The sequence below is a fragment of the Triturus cristatus genome, chromosome 11, assembly GCF_964204655.1.
Source record: "Triturus cristatus chromosome 11, aTriCri1.1, whole genome shotgun sequence".
Lineage (NCBI taxonomy): Eukaryota > Metazoa > Chordata > Amphibia > Caudata > Salamandridae > Triturus > Triturus cristatus.
The window spans coordinates 1,142,161,414-1,142,178,427 of NC_140594.1; the positions used below are offsets into that span (position 1 = coordinate 1,142,161,414).

Genomic DNA, 17,014 nt, shown 5'->3' on the forward strand with positions numbered 1-17,014 from the left:
CAAGGTATGCTGGGTACAGAAAATCTTCATCTTTCCCACTCACAGTCAGTCATAACTGAAAGTGCAGACCCTCTTAGGAATTAGCCGTTTCAGGCCTTTACCAAGACAGCAGCTCTCTGTCCCTGTCCTTTCTCTGTGATCCTAGCACTAGCATACTCAGGATTTGGCTTTACCTGGGAGCCAGAGATCTACCCGGTGAAGGCTTGCCCGGTGTGAGGCTTTTGAGCGTTTGGGAGCGTTCGGGACGTGAGAGGACGCTGGACAGGAAACTATGCCAATTTAAAGTATCCAACCTTCCTGCTGCAGTGAGAGGCTCTTTCCGTGGAAATCTGCCACTTGGAGTCCTCTCAACTTGCCCTCTGATAAAACATTTTTCTGAGCCGCAGTTACATCCGATGGTTACAAGGTGGCGCTGCATTCAGGTGAGAGCACAAGTATGCACAAAATCTTGGGGACTTTTGCCAGATTTATCGGTGGATCTTGCCTATTATTTTCAGAGGCTAGATATCGCCTAGAAATGCTTTTTAAAATAGGGATGCTGGGGTTATAATGTCTGGTCGGGGCTCAGCCCTTTCATTGCCTGCCCCCAGCAAAATATTTATTATCAGCACATGTGAGTGGTGAGTGCTTTATGGAAAATAGCATATATTGGGACAATGAATGTAGCAGATGAGGCGATCGAGATGTCTACCTACGTGTTTTTTTTTTTTTATATAACGGCTGATTATTCTGTTTCTGATATTTCAGTTTTGTGACATGTTGCATTAAAATATATCCTGCTTGGAGAATATATAAATATTTGCACTGCGTTGGCCGGGAGTCAAACCCGGGTCAACTGCTTGGAAGGCAGCTATGCTCACCACTATACCACCAACGCCCTCTGATGTGTGTCCTCTAGGTTCCAGATGTTACAACGCCGAGTGCAGTGGCAATCTTGCACCCGTTCCAATGGTGCATTTGGTGTGGATTCCAACATGAAAAGCAGTAGAAATTGTCTTGCAGAGGGTAAAGAACTGGGGATTGAAACCAAGGACAAAGCTGTGCAGAAGAGAAGAAATGGAAAGCAGCAGTACAAATAGTGGAAATGAGCATATGGGCAGCATCAGAAGCAAAGCAGCAAAGAGAAAGGGAGTAAATTCCATGAAATGCATAGGAGATTGATAAAAGCAGAACAAAAAGGGAAGAATGAAATTCAAAGCATGCCCCGAAAAACGTGTGAAGGTCCCACCTGTCATTTATGCTTCTAATTGGGTATCTTTACTTTCAAAGTATAGGGTTGATCCTTTGACGATCACTCTCTTGATTTACAGCAGAGACAGATAGTTGAGAAGTCTTTTCTCACATAGCTAGCACAAGCCTGCGCTTTTCCTTGCTGGCAGGGTGGAAATGACAGATTAGTCCTAGGAAGAAAAATCAAGCAATATTAGCAGAGGATGGTTTCGATCCATCGACCTCTGGGTTATGGGCCCAGCACGCTTCCGCTGCGCCACTCTGCTCCCTTGTGAAAGTGCTCTCTTTATGCAGAGGAGGAGCTTTCAGCGGAGTGGCAAGGGATTGGTGAGGCTCTCTCCTCATTTGCCTAAGCACATCGCAAGGTATGCTGGGTACAGAAAATCTTCATCTTCCCCACTCACAGTCAGTCATAACTGAAAGTGCAGACCCTCTTAGGAATTAGCCGTTTCAGGCCTTTACCAAGACAGCAGCTCTCTGTCCCTGTCCTTTCTCTGTGATCCTAGCACTAGCATACTCAGGATTTGGCTTTACCTGGGAGCCAGAGATCTACACGGTGAGGGCTTGCCCGGTGTGAGGCTTTTGAGTGTTTGGGAGCGTTCGGGACGTGAGAGGACGCTGGACAGGAAACTATGCCAATTTGAAGTATCCAACCTTCCTGCTGCAGCGAGAGGCTCTTTCCGTGGAAATCTGCCACTTGGAGTCCTCTCAACTTGCCCTCTGATAAAACATTTTTCTGAGCCGCAGTTACATCCGATGGTTACAAGGTGGCACTGCATTCAGGTGAGAGCACAAGTATGCACAAAATCTTGGGGACTTTTGCCAGATTTATCGGTGGATCTTGCCTATTATTTTCAGAGGCTAGATATCGCCTAGAAATGCTTTTTAAAATAGGGATGCTGGGGTTATAATGTCTGGTCGGGGCTCAGCCCTTTCATTGCCTGCCCCCAGCAAAATATTTATTATCAGCACATGTGAGTGGTGAGTGCTTTATGGAAAATAGCATATATTGGGACAATGAATGTAGCAGATGAGGCGATCGAGATGTCTACCTACGTGTTTGTTTATTTTTTTATATAACGGCTGATTATTCTGTTTCTGATATTTCAGTTTTGTGACATGTTGCATTAAAATATATCCTGCTTGGAGAATATATAAATATTTGCACTGCGTTGGCCGGGAATCGAACCCGGGTCAACTGCTTGGAAGGCAGCTATGCTCACCACTATACCACCAACGCCCTCTGATGTGTGTCCTCTAGGTTCCAGATGTTACAACGCCGAGTGCAGTGGCAATCTTGCACCGGTTCCAATGGTGCATTTGGTGTGGATACCAACATGAAAAGCAGTAGAAATTGTCTTGTAGAGGGTAAAGAACTGGGGATTGAAACCAAGGACAAAGCTGTGCAGAAGAGAAGAAATGTAAAGCAGCAGTACAAATAGTGGAAATGAGCATATGGGCAGCATCGGAAGCAAAGCAGCGAAGAGAAAGGGAGTAAATTCCATGAAATGCATAGGAGATTGATAAAAGCAGAACAAAAAGGGAAGAATGAAATTCAAAGCATGCCCCGAAAAACGTGTGAAGGTCCCACCTGTCATTTATGCTTCTAATTGGGTATCATTACTTTCAAAGTATAGGGTTGATCCTTTGACGATCACTCTCTTGATTTACAGCAGAGACAGATAGTTGAGAAGTCTTTGTTCACATAGCTAGCACAACCCTGCGCTTTTCCTTGCTGGCAGGGTGGAAATGACAGATTAGTCCTAGGAAGAAAAATCAAGCAATATTAGCAGAGGATGGTTTCAATCCATCGACCTCTGGGTTATGGGCCCAGCACGCTTCCGCTGCGCCACTCTGCTCCCTTGTGAAAGTGCTCTCTTTATGCAGAGGAGGAGCTTTCAGCGGAGTGGCAAGGGATTGGTGGGGCTCTCTCCTCATTTGCCTAAGCACATCGCAAGGTATGCTGGGTACAGAAAATCTTCATCTTCCCCACTCACAGTCAGTCATAACTGAAAGTGCAGACCCTCTTAGGAATTAGCCGTTTCAGGCCTTTACCAAGACAGCAGCTCTCTGTCCCTGTCCTTTCTCTGTGATCCTAGCACTAGCATACTCAGGATTTGGCTTTACCTGGGAGCCAGAGATCTACCCGGTGAGGGCGAGGCTTTTGAGTGTTTGGGAGCGTTCGGGACGTGAGAGGACGCTGGACAGGAAACTATGCCAATTTGAAGTATCCAACCTTCCTGCTGCAGCGAGAGGCTCTTTCCGTGGAAATCTGCCACTTGGAGTCCTCTCAACTTGCCCTCTGATAAAACATTTTTCTGAGCCGCAGTTACATCCGATGGTTACAAGGTGGCGCTGCATTCAGGTGAGAGCACAAGTATGCACAAAATCTTGGGGACTTTTGCCAGATTTATCGGTGGATCTTGCCTATTATTTTCAGAGGCTAGATATCGCCTAGAAATGCTTTTTAAAATAGGGTTGCTGGGGTTATAATGTCTGGTCGGGGCTCAGCCCTTTCATTGCCTGCCCCCAGCAAAATATTTATTATCAGCACATGTGAGTGGTCAGTGCTTTATGGAAAATAGCATATATTGGGACAATGAATGTAGCAGATGAGGCGATCGAGATGTCTACCTACGTGTTTGTTTTGTTTTTTATATAACGGCTGATTATTCTGTTTCTGATATTTCAGTTTTGTGACATGTTGCATTAAAATATATCCTGCTTGGAGAATATATAAATATTTGCACTGCGTTGGCCGGGAATCGAACCCGGGTCAACTGCTTGGAAGGCAGCTATGCTCACCACTATACCACCAACGCCCTCTGATGTGTGTCCTCTAGGTTCCAGATGTTACAACGCCGAGTGCAGTGGCAATCTTGCACCCGTTCCAATGGTGCATTTGGTGTGGATTCCAACATGAAAAGCAGTAGAAATTGTCTTGCAGAGGGTAAAGAACTGGGGATTGAAACCAAGGACAAAGCTGTGCAGAAGAGAAGAAATGGAAAGCAGCAGTACAAATAGTGGAAATGAGCATATGGGCAGCATCGGAAGCAAAGCAGCGAAGAGAAAGGGAGTAAATTCCATGAAATGCATAGGAGATTGATAAAAGCAGAACAAAAAGGGAAGAATGAAATTCAAAGCATGCCCCGAAAAACGTGTGAAGGTCCCACCTGTCATTTATGCTTCTAATTGGGTATCTTTACTTTCAAAGTATAGGGTTGATCCTTTGACGATCACTCTCTTGATTTACAGCAGAGACAGATAGTTGAGAAGTCTTTTCTCACATAGCTAGCACAAGCCTGCGCTTTTCCTTGCTGGCAGGGTGGAAATGACAGATTAGTCCTAGGAAGAAAAATCAAGCAATATTAGCAGAGGATGGTTTCGATCCATCGACCTCTGGGTTATGGGCCCAGCACGCTTCCGCTGCGCCACTCTGCTCCCTTGTGAAAGTGCTCTCTTTATGCAGAGGAGGAGCTTTCAGCGGAGTGGCAAGGGATTGGTGGGGCTCTCTCCTCATTTGCCTAAGCACATCGCAAGGTATGCTGGGTACAGAAAATCTTCATCTTCCCCACTCACAGTCAGTCATAACTGAAAGTGCAGACCCTCTTAGGAATTAGCCGTTTCAGGCCTTTACCAAGACAGCAGCTCTCTGTCCCTGTCCTTTCTCTGTGATCCTAGCACTAGCATACTCAGGATTTGGCTTTACCTGGGAGCCAGAGATCTACACGGTGAGGGCTTGCCCGGTGTGAGGCTTTTGAGTGTTTGGGAGCGTTCGGGACGTGAGAGGACGCTGGACAGGAAACTATGCCAATTTGAAGTATCCAACCTTCCTGCTGCAGCGAGAGGCTCTTTCCGTGGAAATCTGCCACTTGGAGTCCTCTCAACTTGCCCTCTGATAAAACATTTTTCTGAGCCGCAGTTACATCCGATGGTTACAAGGTGGCACTGCATTCAGGTGAGAGCACAAGTATGCACAAAATCTTGGGGACTTTTGCCAGATTTATCGGTGGATCTTGCCTATTATTTTCAGAGGCTAGATATCGCCTAGAAATGCTTTTTAAAATAGGGTTGCTGGGGTTATAATGTCTGGTCGGGGCTCAGCCCTTTCATTGCCTGCCCCCAGCAAAATATTTATTATCAGCACATGTGAGTGGTGAGTGCTTTATGGAAAATAGCATATATTGGGACAATGAATGTAGCAGATGAGGCGATCGAGATGTCTACCTACGTGTTTGTTTATTTTTTTATATAACGGCTGATTATTCTGTTTCTGATATTTCAGTTTTGTGACATGTTGCATTAAAATATATCCTGCTTGGAGAATATATAAATATTTGCACTGCGTTGGCCGGGAATCGAACCCGGGTCAACTGCTTGCAAGGCAGCTATGCTCACCACTATACCACCAACGCCCTCTGATGTGTGTCCTCTAGGTTCCAGATGTTACAACGCCGAGTGCAGTGGCAATCTTGCACCGGTTCCAATGGTGCATTTGGTGTGGATACCAACATGAAAAGCAGTAGAAATTGTCTTGCAGAGGGTAAAGAACTGGGGATTGAAACCAAGGACAAAGCTGTGCAGAAGAGAAGAAATGGAAAGCAGCAGTACAAATAGTGGAAATGAGCATATGGGCAGCATCGGAAGCAAAGCAGCGAAGAGAAAGGGAGTAAATTCCATGAAATGCATAGGAGATTGATAAAAGCAGAACAAAAAGGGAAGAATGAAATTCAAAGCATGCCCCGAAAAACGTGTGAAGGTCCCACCTGTCATTTATGCTTCTAATTGGGTATCTTTACTTTCAAAGTATAGGGTTGATCCTTTGACGATCACTCTCTTGATTTACAGCAGAGACAGATAGTTGAGAAGTCTTTTCTCACATAGCTAGCACAAGCCTGCGCTTTTCCTTGCTGGCAGGGTGGAAATGACAGATTAGTCCTAGGAAGGAAAATCAAGCAATATTAGCAGAGGATGGTTTCGATCCATCGACCTCTGGGTTATGGGCCCAGCACGCTTCCGCTGCGCCACTCTGCTCCCTTGTGAAAGTGCTCTCTTTATGCAGAGGAGGAGCTTTCAGCGGAGTGGCAAGGGATTGGTGGGGCTCTCTCCTCATTTGCCTAAGCACATCGCAAGGTATGCTGGGTACAGAAAATCTTCATCTTCCCCACTCACAGTCAGTCATAACTGAAAGTGCAGACCCTCTTAGGAATTAGCCGTTTCAGGCCTTTACCAAGACAGCAGCTCTCTGTCCCTGTCCTTTCTCTGTGATCCTAGCACTAGCATACTCAGGATTTGGCTTTACCTGGGAGCCAGAGATCTACACGGTGAGGGCTTGCCCGGTGTGAGGCTTTTGAGTGTTTGGGAGCGTTCGGGACGTGAGAGGACGCTGGACAGGAAACTATGCCAATTTGAATATCCAACCTTCCTGCTGCAGCGAGAGGCTCTTTCCGTGGAAATCTGCCACTTGGAGTCCTCTCAACTTGCCCTCTGATAAAACATTTTTCTGAGCCGCAGTTACATCCGATGGTTACAAGGTGGCACTGCATTCAGGTGAGAGCACAAGTATGCACAAAATCTTGGGGACTTTTGCCAGATTTATCGGTGGATCTTGCCTATTATTTTCAGAGGCTAGATATCGCCTAGAAATGCTTTTTAAAATAGGGATGCTGGGGTTATAATGTCTGGTCGGGGCTCAGCCCTTTCATTGCCTGCCCCCAGCAAAATATTTATTATCAGCACATGTGAGTGGTGAGTGCTTTATGGAAAATAGCATATATTGGGACAATGAATGTAGCAGATGAGGCGATCGAGATGTCTACCTACGTGTTTGTTTATTTTTTTATATAACGGCTGATTATTCTGTTTCTGATATTTCAGTTTTGTGACATGTTGCATTAAAATATATCCTGCTTGGAGAATATATAAATATTTGCACTGCGTTGGCCGGGAATCGAACCCGGGTCAACTGCTTGGAAGGCAGCTATGCTCACCACTATACCACCAACGCCCTCTGATGTGTGTCCTCTAGGTTCCAGATGTTACAACGCCGAGTGCAGTGGCAATCTTGCACCGGTTCCCATGGTGCATTTGGTGTGGATACCAACATGAAAAGCAGTAGAAATTGTCTTGTAGAGGGTAAAGAACTGGGGATTGAAACCAAGGACAAAGCTGTGCAGAAGAGAAGAAATGGAAAGCAGCAGTACAAATAGTGGAAATGAGCATATGGGCAGCATCGGAAGCAAAGCAGCGAAGAGAAAGGGAGTAAATTCCATGAAATGCATAGGAGATTGATAAAAGCAGAACAAAAAGGGAAGAATGAAATTCAAAGCATGCCGCGAAAAACGTGTGAAGGTCCCATCTGTCATTTATGCTTCTAATTGGGTATCATAACTTTCAAAGTATAGGGTTGATCCTTTGACGATCACTCTCTTGATTTACAGCAGAGACAGATAGTTGAGAAGTCTTTGTTCACATAGCTAGCACAACCCTGCGCTTTTCCTTGCTGGCAGGGTGGAAATGACAGATTAGTCCTAGGAAGAAAAATCAAGCAATATTAGCAGAGGATGGTTTCAATCCATCGACCTCTGGGTTATGGGCCCAGCACGCTTCCGCTGCGCCACTCTGCTCCCTTGTGAAAGTGCTCTCTTTATGCAGAGGAGGAGCTTTCAGCGGAGTGGCAAGGGATTGGTGGGGCTCTCTCCTCATTTGCCTAAGCACATCGCAAGGTATGCTGGGTACAGAAAATCTTCATCTTCCCCACTCACAGTCAGTCATAACTGAAAGTGCAGACCCTCTTAGGAATTAGCCGTTTCAGGCCTTTACCAAGACAGCAGCTCTCTGTCCCTGTCCTTTCTCTGTGATCCTAGCACTAGCATACTCAGGATTTGGCTTTACCTGGGAGCCAGAGATCTACCCGGTGAGGGCTTGCCCGGTGTGAGGCTTTTGAGTGTTTGGGAGCGTTCGGGACGTGAGAGGACGCTGGACAGGAAACTATGCCAATTTGAAGTATCCAACCTTCCTGCTGCAGCGAGAGGCTCTTTCCGTGGAAATCTGCCACTTGGAGTCCTCTCAACTTGCCCTCTGATAAAACATTTTTCTGAGCCGCAGTTACATCCGATGGTTACAAGGTGGCGCTGCATTCAGGTGAGAGCACAAGTATGCACAAAATCTTGGGGACTTTTGCCAGATTTATCGGTGGATCTTGCCTATTATTTTCAGAGGCTAGATATCGCCTAGAAATGCTTTTTAAAATAGGGTTGCTGGGGTTATAATGTCTGGTAGGGGCTCAGCCCTTTCATTGCCTGCCCCCAGCAAAATATTTATTATCAGCACATGTGAGTGGTCAGTGCTTTATGGAAAATAGCATATATTGGGACAATGAATGTAGCAGATGAGGCGATCGAGATGTCTACCTACGTGTTTGTTTATTTTTTTATATAACGGCTGATTATTCTGTTTCTGATATTTCAGTTTTGTGACATGTTGCATTAAAATATATCCTGCTTGGAGAATATATAAATATTTGCACTGCGTTGGCCGGGAATCAAACCCGGGTCAACTGCTTGGAAGGCAGCTATGCTCATCACTATACCACCAACGCCCTCTGATGTGTGTCCTCTAGGTTCCAGATGTTACAACGCCGAGTGCAGTGGCAATCTTGCACCCGTTCCAATGGTGCATTTGGTGTGGATTCCAACATGAAAAGCAGTAGAAATTGTCTTGCAGAGGGTAAAGAACTGGGGATTGAAACCAAGGACAAAGCTGTGCAGAAGAGAAGAAATGGAAAGCAGCAGTACAAATAGTGGAAATGAGCATATGGGCAGCATCGGAAGCAAAGCAGCAAAGAGAAAGGGAGTAAATTCCATGAAATGCATAGGAGATTGATAAAAGCAGAACAAAAAGGGAAGAATGAAATTCAAAGCATGCCCCGAAAAACGTGTGAAGGTCCCACCTGTCATTTATGCTTCTAATTGGGTATCTTTACTTTCAAAGTATAGGGTTGATCCTTTGACGATCACTCTCTTGATTTACAGCAGAGACAGATAGTTGAGAAGTCTTTTCTCACATAGCTAGCACAAGCCTGCGCTTTTCCTTGCTGGCAGGGTGGAAATGACAGATTAGTCCTAGGAAGAAAAATCAAGCAATATTAGCAGAGGATGGTTTCGATCCATCGACCTCTGGGTTATGGGCCCAGCACGCTTCCGCTGCGCCACTCTGCTCCCTTGTGAAAGTGCTCTCTTTATGCAGAGGAGGAGCTTTCAGCGGAGTGGCAAGGGATTGGTGAGGCTCTCTCCTCATTTGCCTAAGCACATCGCAAGGTATGCTGGGTACAGAAAATCTTCATCTTCCCCACTCACAGTCAGTCATAACTGAAAGTGCAGACCCTCTTAGGAATTAGCCGTTTCAGGCCTTTACCAAGACAGCAGCTCTCTGTCCCTGTCCTTTCTCTGTGATCCTAGCACTAGCATACTCAGGATTTGGCTTTACCTGGGAGCCAGAGATCTACACGGTGAGGGCTTGCCCGGTGTGAGGCTTTTGAGTGTTTGGGAGCGTTCGGGACGTGAGAGGACGCTGGACAGGAAACTATGCCAATTTGAAGTATCCAACCTTCCTGCTGCAGCGAGAGGCTCTTTCCGTGGAAATCTGCCACTTGGAGTCCTCTCAACTTGCCCTCTGATAAAACATTTTTCTGAGCCGCAGTTACATCCGATGGTTACAAGGTGGCACTGCATTCAGGTGAGAGCACAAGTATGCACAAAATCTTGGGGACTTTTGCCAGATTTATCGGTGGATCTTGCCTATTATTTTCAGAGGCTAGATATCGCCTAGAAATGCTTTTTAAAATAGGGATGCTGGGGTTATAATGTCTGGTCGGGGCTCAGCCCTTTCATTGCCTGCCCCCAGCAAAATATTTATTATCAGCACATGTGAGTGGTGAGTGCTTTATGGAAAATAGCATATATTGGGACAATGAATGTAGCAGATGAGGCGATCGAGATGTCTACCTACGTGTTTGTTTATTTTTTTATATAACGGCTGATTATTCTGTTTCTGATATTTCAGTTTTGTGACATGTTGCATTAAAATATATCCTGCTTGGAGAATATATAAATATTTGCACTGCGTTGGCCGGGAATCGAACCCGGGTCAACTGCTAGGAAGGCAGCTATGCTCACCACTATACCACCAACGCCCTCTGATGTGTGTCCTCTAGGTTCCAGATGTTACAACGCCGAGTGCAGTGGCAATCTTGCACCGGTTCCAATGGTGCATTTGGTGTGGATACCAACATGAAAAGCAGTAGAAATTGTCTTGTAGAGGGTAAAGAACTGGGGATTGAAACCAAGGACAAAGCTGTGCAGAAGAGAAGAAATGGAAAGCAGCAGTACAAATAGTGGAAATGAGCATATGGGCAGCATCGGAAGCAAAGCAGCGAAGAGAAAGGGAGTAAATTCCATGAAATGCATAGGAGATTGATAAAAGCAGAACAAAAAGGGAAGAATGAAATTCAAAGCATGCCCCGAAAAACGTGTGAAGGTCCCACCTGTCATTTATGCTTCTAATTGGGTATCATTACTTTCAAAGTATAGGGTTGATCCTTTGACGATCACTCTCTTGATTTACAGCAGAGACAGATAGTTGAGAAGTCTTTGTTCACATAGCTAGCACAACCCTGCGCTTTTCCTTGCTGGCAGGGTGGAAATGACAGATTAGTCCTAGGAAGAAAAATCAAGCAATATTAGCAGAGGATGGTTTCAATCCATCGACCTCTGGGTTATGGGCCCAGCACGCTTCCGCTGCGCCACTCTGCTCCCTTGTGAAAGTGCTCTCTTTATGCAGAGGAGGAGCTTTCAGCGGAGTGGCAAGGGATTGGTGGGGCTCTCTCCTCATTTGCCTAAGCACATCGCAAGGTATGCTGGGTACAGAAAATCTTCATCTTCCCCACTCACAGTCAGTCATAACTGAAAGTGCAGACCCTCTTAGGAATTAGCCGTTTCAGGCCTTTACCAAGACAGCAGCTCTCTGTCCCTGTCCTTTCTCTGTGATCCTAGCACTAGCATACTCAGGATTTGGCTTTACCTGGGAGCCAGAGATCTACCCGGTGAGGGCTTGCCCGGTGTGAGGCTTTTGAGTGTTTGGGAGCGTTCGGGACGTGAGAGGACGCTGGACAGGAAACTATGCCAATTTGAAGTATCCAACCTTCCTGCTGCAGCGAGAGGCTCTTTCCGTGGAAATCTGCCACTTGGAGTCCTCTCAACTTGCCCTCTGATAAAACATTTTTCTGAGCCGCAGTTACATCCGATGGTTACAAGGTGGCGCTGCATTCAGGTGAGAGCACAAGTATGCACAAAATCTTGGGGACTTTTGCCAGATTTATCGGTGGATCTTCCCTATTATTTTCAGAGGCTAGATATCGCCTAGAAATGCTTTTTAAAATAGGGTTGCTGGGGTTATAATGTCTGGTCGGGGCTCAGCCCTTTCATTGCCTGCCCCCAGCAAAATATTTATTATCAGCACATGTGAGTGGTCAGTGCTTTATGGAAAATAGCATATATTGGGACAATGAATGTAGCAGATGAGGCGATCAAGATGTCTACCTACGTGTTTGTTTTGTTTTTTATATAACGGCTGATTATTCTGTTTCTGATATTTCAGTTTTGTGACATGTTGCATTAAAATATATCCTGCTTGGAGAATATATAAATATTTGCACTGCGTTGGCCGGGAATCGAACCCGGGTCAACTGCTTGGAAGGCAGCTATGCTCACCACTATACCACCAACGCCCTCTGATGTGTGTCCTCTAGGTTCCAGATGTTACAACGCCGAGTGCAGTGGCAATCTTGCACCCGTTCCAATGGTGCATTTGGTGTGGATTCCAACATGAAAAGCAGTAGAAATTGTCTTGCAGAGGGTAAAGAACTGGGGATTGAAACCAAGGACAAAGCTGTGCAGAAGAGAAGAAATGGAAAGCAGCAGTACAAATAGTGGAAATGAGCATATGGGCAGCATCGGAAGCAAAGCAGCGAAGAGAAAGGGAGTAAATTCCATGAAATGCATAGGAGATTGATAAAAGCAGAACAAAAAGGGAAGAATGAAATTCAAAGCATGCCCCGAAAAACGTGTGAAGGTCCCACCTGTCATTTATGCTTCTAATTGGGTATCTTTACTTTCAAAGTATAGGGTTGATCCTTTGACGATCACTCTCTTGATTTACAGCAGAGACAGATAGTTGAGAAGTCTTTTCTCACATAGCTAGCACAAGCCTGCGCTTTTCCTTGCTGGCAGGGTGGAAATGACAGATTAGTCCTAGGAAGAAAAATCAAGCAATATTAGCAGAGGATGGTTTCGATCCATCGACCTATGGGTTATGGGCCCAGCACGCTTCCGCTGCGCCACTCTGCTCCCTTGTGAAAGTGCTCTCTTTATGCAGAGGAGGAGCTTTCAGCGGAGTGGCAAGGGATTGGTGGGGCTCTCTCCTCATTTGCCTAAGCACATCGCAAGGTATGCTGGGTACAGAAAATCTTCATCTTCCCCACTCACAGTCAGTCATAACTGAAAGTGCAGACCCTCTTAGGAATTAGCCGTTTCAGGCCTTTACCAAGACAGCAGCTCTCTGTCCCTGTCCTTTCTCTGTGATCCTAGCATTAGCATACTCAGGATTTGGCTTTACCTGGGAGCCAGAGATCTACACGGTGAGGGCTTGCCCGGTGTGAGGCTTTTGAGTGTTTGGGAGCGTTCGGGACGTGAGAGGACGCTGGACAGGAAACTATGCCAATTTGAAGTATCCAACCTTCCTGCTGCAGCGAGAGGCTCTTTCCGTGGAAATCTGCCACTTGGAGTCCTCTCAACTTGCCCTCTGATAAAACATTTTTCTGAGCCGCAGTTACATCCGATGGTTACAAGGTGGCACTGCATTCAGGTGAGAGCACAAGTATGCACAAAATCTTGGGGACTTTTGCCAGATTTATCGGTGGATCTTGCCTATTATTTTCAGAGGCTAGATATCGCCTAGAAATGCTTTTTAAAATAGGGTTGCTGGGGTTATAATGTCTGGTCGGGGCTCAGCCCTTTCATTGCCTGCCCCCAGCAAAATATTTATTATCAGCACATGTGAGTGGTGAGTGCTTTATGGAAAATAGCATATATTGGGACAATGAATGTAGCAGATGAGGCGATCGAGATGTCTACCTACGTGTTTGTTTATTTTTTTATATAACGGCTGATTATTCTGTTTCTGATATTTCAGTTTTGTGACATGTTGCATTAAAATATATCCTGCTTGGAGAATATATAAATATTTGCACTGCGTTGGCCGGGAATCGAACCCGGGTCAACTGCTTGGAAGGCAGCTATGCTCACCACTATACCACCAACGCCCTCTGATGTGTGTCCTCTAGGTTCCAGATGTTACAACGCCGAGTGCAGTGGCAATCTTGCACCGGTTCCAATGGTGCATTTGGTGTGGATACCAACATGAAAAGCAGTAGAAATTGTCTTGCAGAGGGTAAAGAACTGGGGATTGAAACCAAGGACAAAGCTGTGCAGAAGAGAAGAAATGGAAAGCAGCAGTACAAATAGTGGAAATGAGCATATGGGCAGCATCGGAAGCAAAGCAGCGAAGAGAAAGGGAGTAAATTCCATGAAATGCATAGGAGATTGATAAAAGCAGAACAAAAAGGGAAGAATGAAATTCAAAGCATGCCCCGAAAAACGTGTGAAGGTCCCACCTGTCATTTATGCTTCTAATTGGGTATCTTTACTTTCAAAGTATAGGGTTGATCCTTTGACGATCACTCTCTTGATTTACAGCAGAGACAGATAGTTGAGAAGTCTTTTCTCACATAGCTAGCACAAGCCTGCGCTTTTCCTTGCTGGCAGGGTGGAAATGACAGATTAGTCCTAGGAAGGAAAATCAAGCAATATTAGCAGAGGATGGTTTCGATCCATCGACCTCTGGGTTATGGGCCCAGCACACTTCCGCTGCGCCACTCTGCTCCCTTGTGAAAGTGCTCTCTTTATGCAGAGGAGGAGCTTTCAGCGGAGTGGCAAGGGATTGGTGGGGCTCTCTCCTCATTTGCCTAAGCACATCGCAAGGTATGCTGGGTACAGAAAATCTTCATCTTCCCCACTCACAGTCAGTCATAACTGAAAGTGCAGACCCTCTTAGGAATTAGCCGTTTCAGGCCTTTACCAAGACAGCAGCTCTCTGTCCCTGTCCTTTCTCTGTGATCCTAGCACTAGCATACTCAGGATTTGGCTTTACCTGGGAGCTAGAGATCTACCCGGTGAGGGGAGGCTTTTGAGCGTTTGGGAGCGTTCGGGACGTGAGAGGACGCTGGACAGGAAACTATGCCAATTTGAAGTATCCAACCTTCCTGCTGCAGCGAGAGGCTCTTTCCGTGGAAATCTGCCACTTGGAGTCCTCTCAACTTGCCCTCTGATAAAACATTTTTCTGAGCCGCAGTTACATCCGATGGTTACAAGGTGGCGCTGCATTCAGGTGAGAGCACAAGTATGCACAAAATCTTGGGGACTTTTGCCAGATTTATCGGTGGATCTTGCCTATTATTTTCAGAGGCTAGATATCGCCTAGAAATGCTTTTTAAAATAGGGTTGCTGGGGTTATAATGTCTGGTCGGGGCTCAGCCCTTTCATTGCCTGCCCCCAGCAAAATATTTATTATCAGCACATGTGAGTGGTGAGTGCTTTATGGAAAATAGCATATATTGGGACAATGAATGTAGCAGATGAGGCGATCGAGATGTCTACCTACGTGTTTGTTTATTTTTTTATATAACGGCTGATTATTCTGTTTCTGATATTTCAGTTTTGTGACATGTTGCATTAAAATATATCCTGCTTGGAGAATATATAAATATTTGCACTGCGTTGGCCGGGAATCGAACCCAGGTCAACTGCTTGGAAGGCAGCTATGCTCACCACTATACCACCAACGCCCTCTGATGTGTGTCCTCTAGGTTCCAGATGTTACAACGCCGAGTGCAGTGGCAATCTTGCACCGGTTCCAATGGTGCATTTGGTGTGGATACCAACATGAAAAGCAGTAGAAATTGTCTTGTAGAGGGTAAAGAACTGGGGATTGAAACCAAGGACAAAGCTGTGCAGAAGAGAAGAAATGGAAAGCAGCAGTACAAATAGTGGAAATGAGCATATGGGCAGCATCGGAAGCAAAGCAGCGAAGAGAAAGGGAGTAAATTCCATGAAATGCATAGGAGATTGATAAAAGCAGAACAAAAAGGGAAGAATGAAATTCAAAGCATGCCCCGAAAAACGTGTGAAGGTCCCACCTGTCATTTATGCTTCTAATTGGGTATCTTTACTTTCAAAGTATAGGGTTGATCCTTTGACGATCACTCTCTTGATTTACAGCAGAGACAGATAGTTGAGAAGTCTTTTCTCACATAGCCAGCACAAGCCTGCGCTTTTCCTTGCTGGCAGGGTGGAAATGACAGATTAGTCCTAGGAAGAAAAATCAAGCAATATTAGCAGAGGATGGTTTCAATCCATCGACCTCTGGGTTATGGGCCCAGCACGCTTCCGCTGCGCCACTCTGCTCCCTTGTGAAAGTGCTCTCTTTATGCAGAGGAGGAGCTTTCAGCGGAGTGGCAAGGGATTGGTGGGGCTCTCTCCTCATTTGCCTAAGCACATCGCAAGGTATGCTGGGTACAGAAAATCTTCATCTTCCCCACTCACAGTCAGTCATAACTGAAAGTGCAGACCCTCTTAGGAATTAGCCGTTTCAGGCCTTTACCAAGACAGCAGCTCTCTGTCCCTGTCCTTTCTCTGTGATCCTAGCACTAGCATACTCAGGATTTGGCTTTACCTGGGAGCCAGAGATCTACCCGGTGAGGGCGAGGCTTTTGAGTGTTTGGGAGCGTTCGGGACGTGAGAGGACGCTGGACAGGAAACTATGCCAATTTGAAGTATCCAACCTTCCTGCTGCAGCGAGAGGCTCTTTCCGTGGAAATCTGCCACTTGGAGTCCTCTCAACTTGCCCTCTGATAAAACATTTTTCTGAGCCGCAGTTACATCCGATGGTTACAAGGTGGCGCTGCATTCAGGTGAGAGCACAAGGATGCACAAAATCTTGGGGACTTTTGCCAGATTTATCGGTGGATCTTGCCTATTATTTTCAGAGGCTAGATATCGCCTAGAAATGCTTTTTAAAATAGGGTTGCTGGGGTTATAATGTCTGGTCGGGGCTCAGCCCTTTCATTGCCTGCCCCCAGCAAAATATTTATTATCAGCACATGTGAGTGGTGAGTGCTTTATGGAAAATAGCATATATTGGGACAATGAATGTAGCAGATGAGGCGATCGAGATGTCTACCTACGTGTTTTTTTTTTTTTTTATATAACGGCTGATTATTCTGTTTCTGATATTTCAGTTTTGTGACATGTTGCATTAAAATATATCCTGCTTGGAGAATATATAAATATTTGCACTGCGTTGGCCGGTAATCGAACCCGGGTCAACTGCTTGGAAGGCAGCTATGCTCACCACTATACCACCAACGCCCTCTGATGTGTGTCCTCTAGGTTCCAGATGTTACAACGCCGAGTGCAGTGGCAATCTTGCACCCGTTCCAATGGTGCATTTGGTGTGGATTCCAACATGAAAAGCAGTAGAAATTGTCTTGCAGAGGGTAAAGAACTGGGGATTGAAACCAAGGACAAAGCTGTGCAGAAGAGAAGAAATGGAAAGCAGCAGTACAAATAGTGGAAATGAGCATATGGGCAGCATCGGAAGCAAAGCAGCG

At 45.7% G+C, this 17,014-nt stretch overlaps 6 non-coding genes across 6 annotated transcripts; all 6 read right to left on the reverse strand.

Annotated features, from left to right (window-relative positions):
- Positions 1-2,398: 2,398 nt before the first annotated feature.
- On the reverse strand, positions 2,399-2,470 carry TRNAG-UCC (transfer RNA glycine (anticodon UCC)). Its single transcript has one exon. It is a non-coding gene; the product is annotated as a tRNA-Gly (tRNA).
- Positions 2,471-3,980: 1,510 nt separating this feature from the next.
- Positions 3,981-4,052, reverse strand: TRNAG-UCC (transfer RNA glycine (anticodon UCC)). Its single transcript has one exon. It is a non-coding gene; the product is annotated as a tRNA-Gly (tRNA).
- A 3,113-nt stretch (positions 4,053-7,165) lies between these two features.
- Positions 7,166-7,237, reverse strand: TRNAG-UCC (transfer RNA glycine (anticodon UCC)). Its single transcript has one exon. It is a non-coding gene; the product is annotated as a tRNA-Gly (tRNA).
- A 4,707-nt stretch (positions 7,238-11,944) lies between these two features.
- TRNAG-UCC (transfer RNA glycine (anticodon UCC)) lies at positions 11,945-12,016 on the reverse strand. Its single transcript has one exon. It is a non-coding gene; the product is annotated as a tRNA-Gly (tRNA).
- A 1,521-nt stretch (positions 12,017-13,537) lies between these two features.
- On the reverse strand, positions 13,538-13,609 carry TRNAG-UCC (transfer RNA glycine (anticodon UCC)). The gene has a single exon. It is a non-coding gene; the product is annotated as a tRNA-Gly (tRNA).
- A 1,509-nt stretch (positions 13,610-15,118) lies between these two features.
- On the reverse strand, positions 15,119-15,190 carry TRNAG-UCC (transfer RNA glycine (anticodon UCC)). Its single transcript has one exon. It is a non-coding gene; the product is annotated as a tRNA-Gly (tRNA).
- Positions 15,191-17,014: the final 1,824 nt, after the last annotated feature.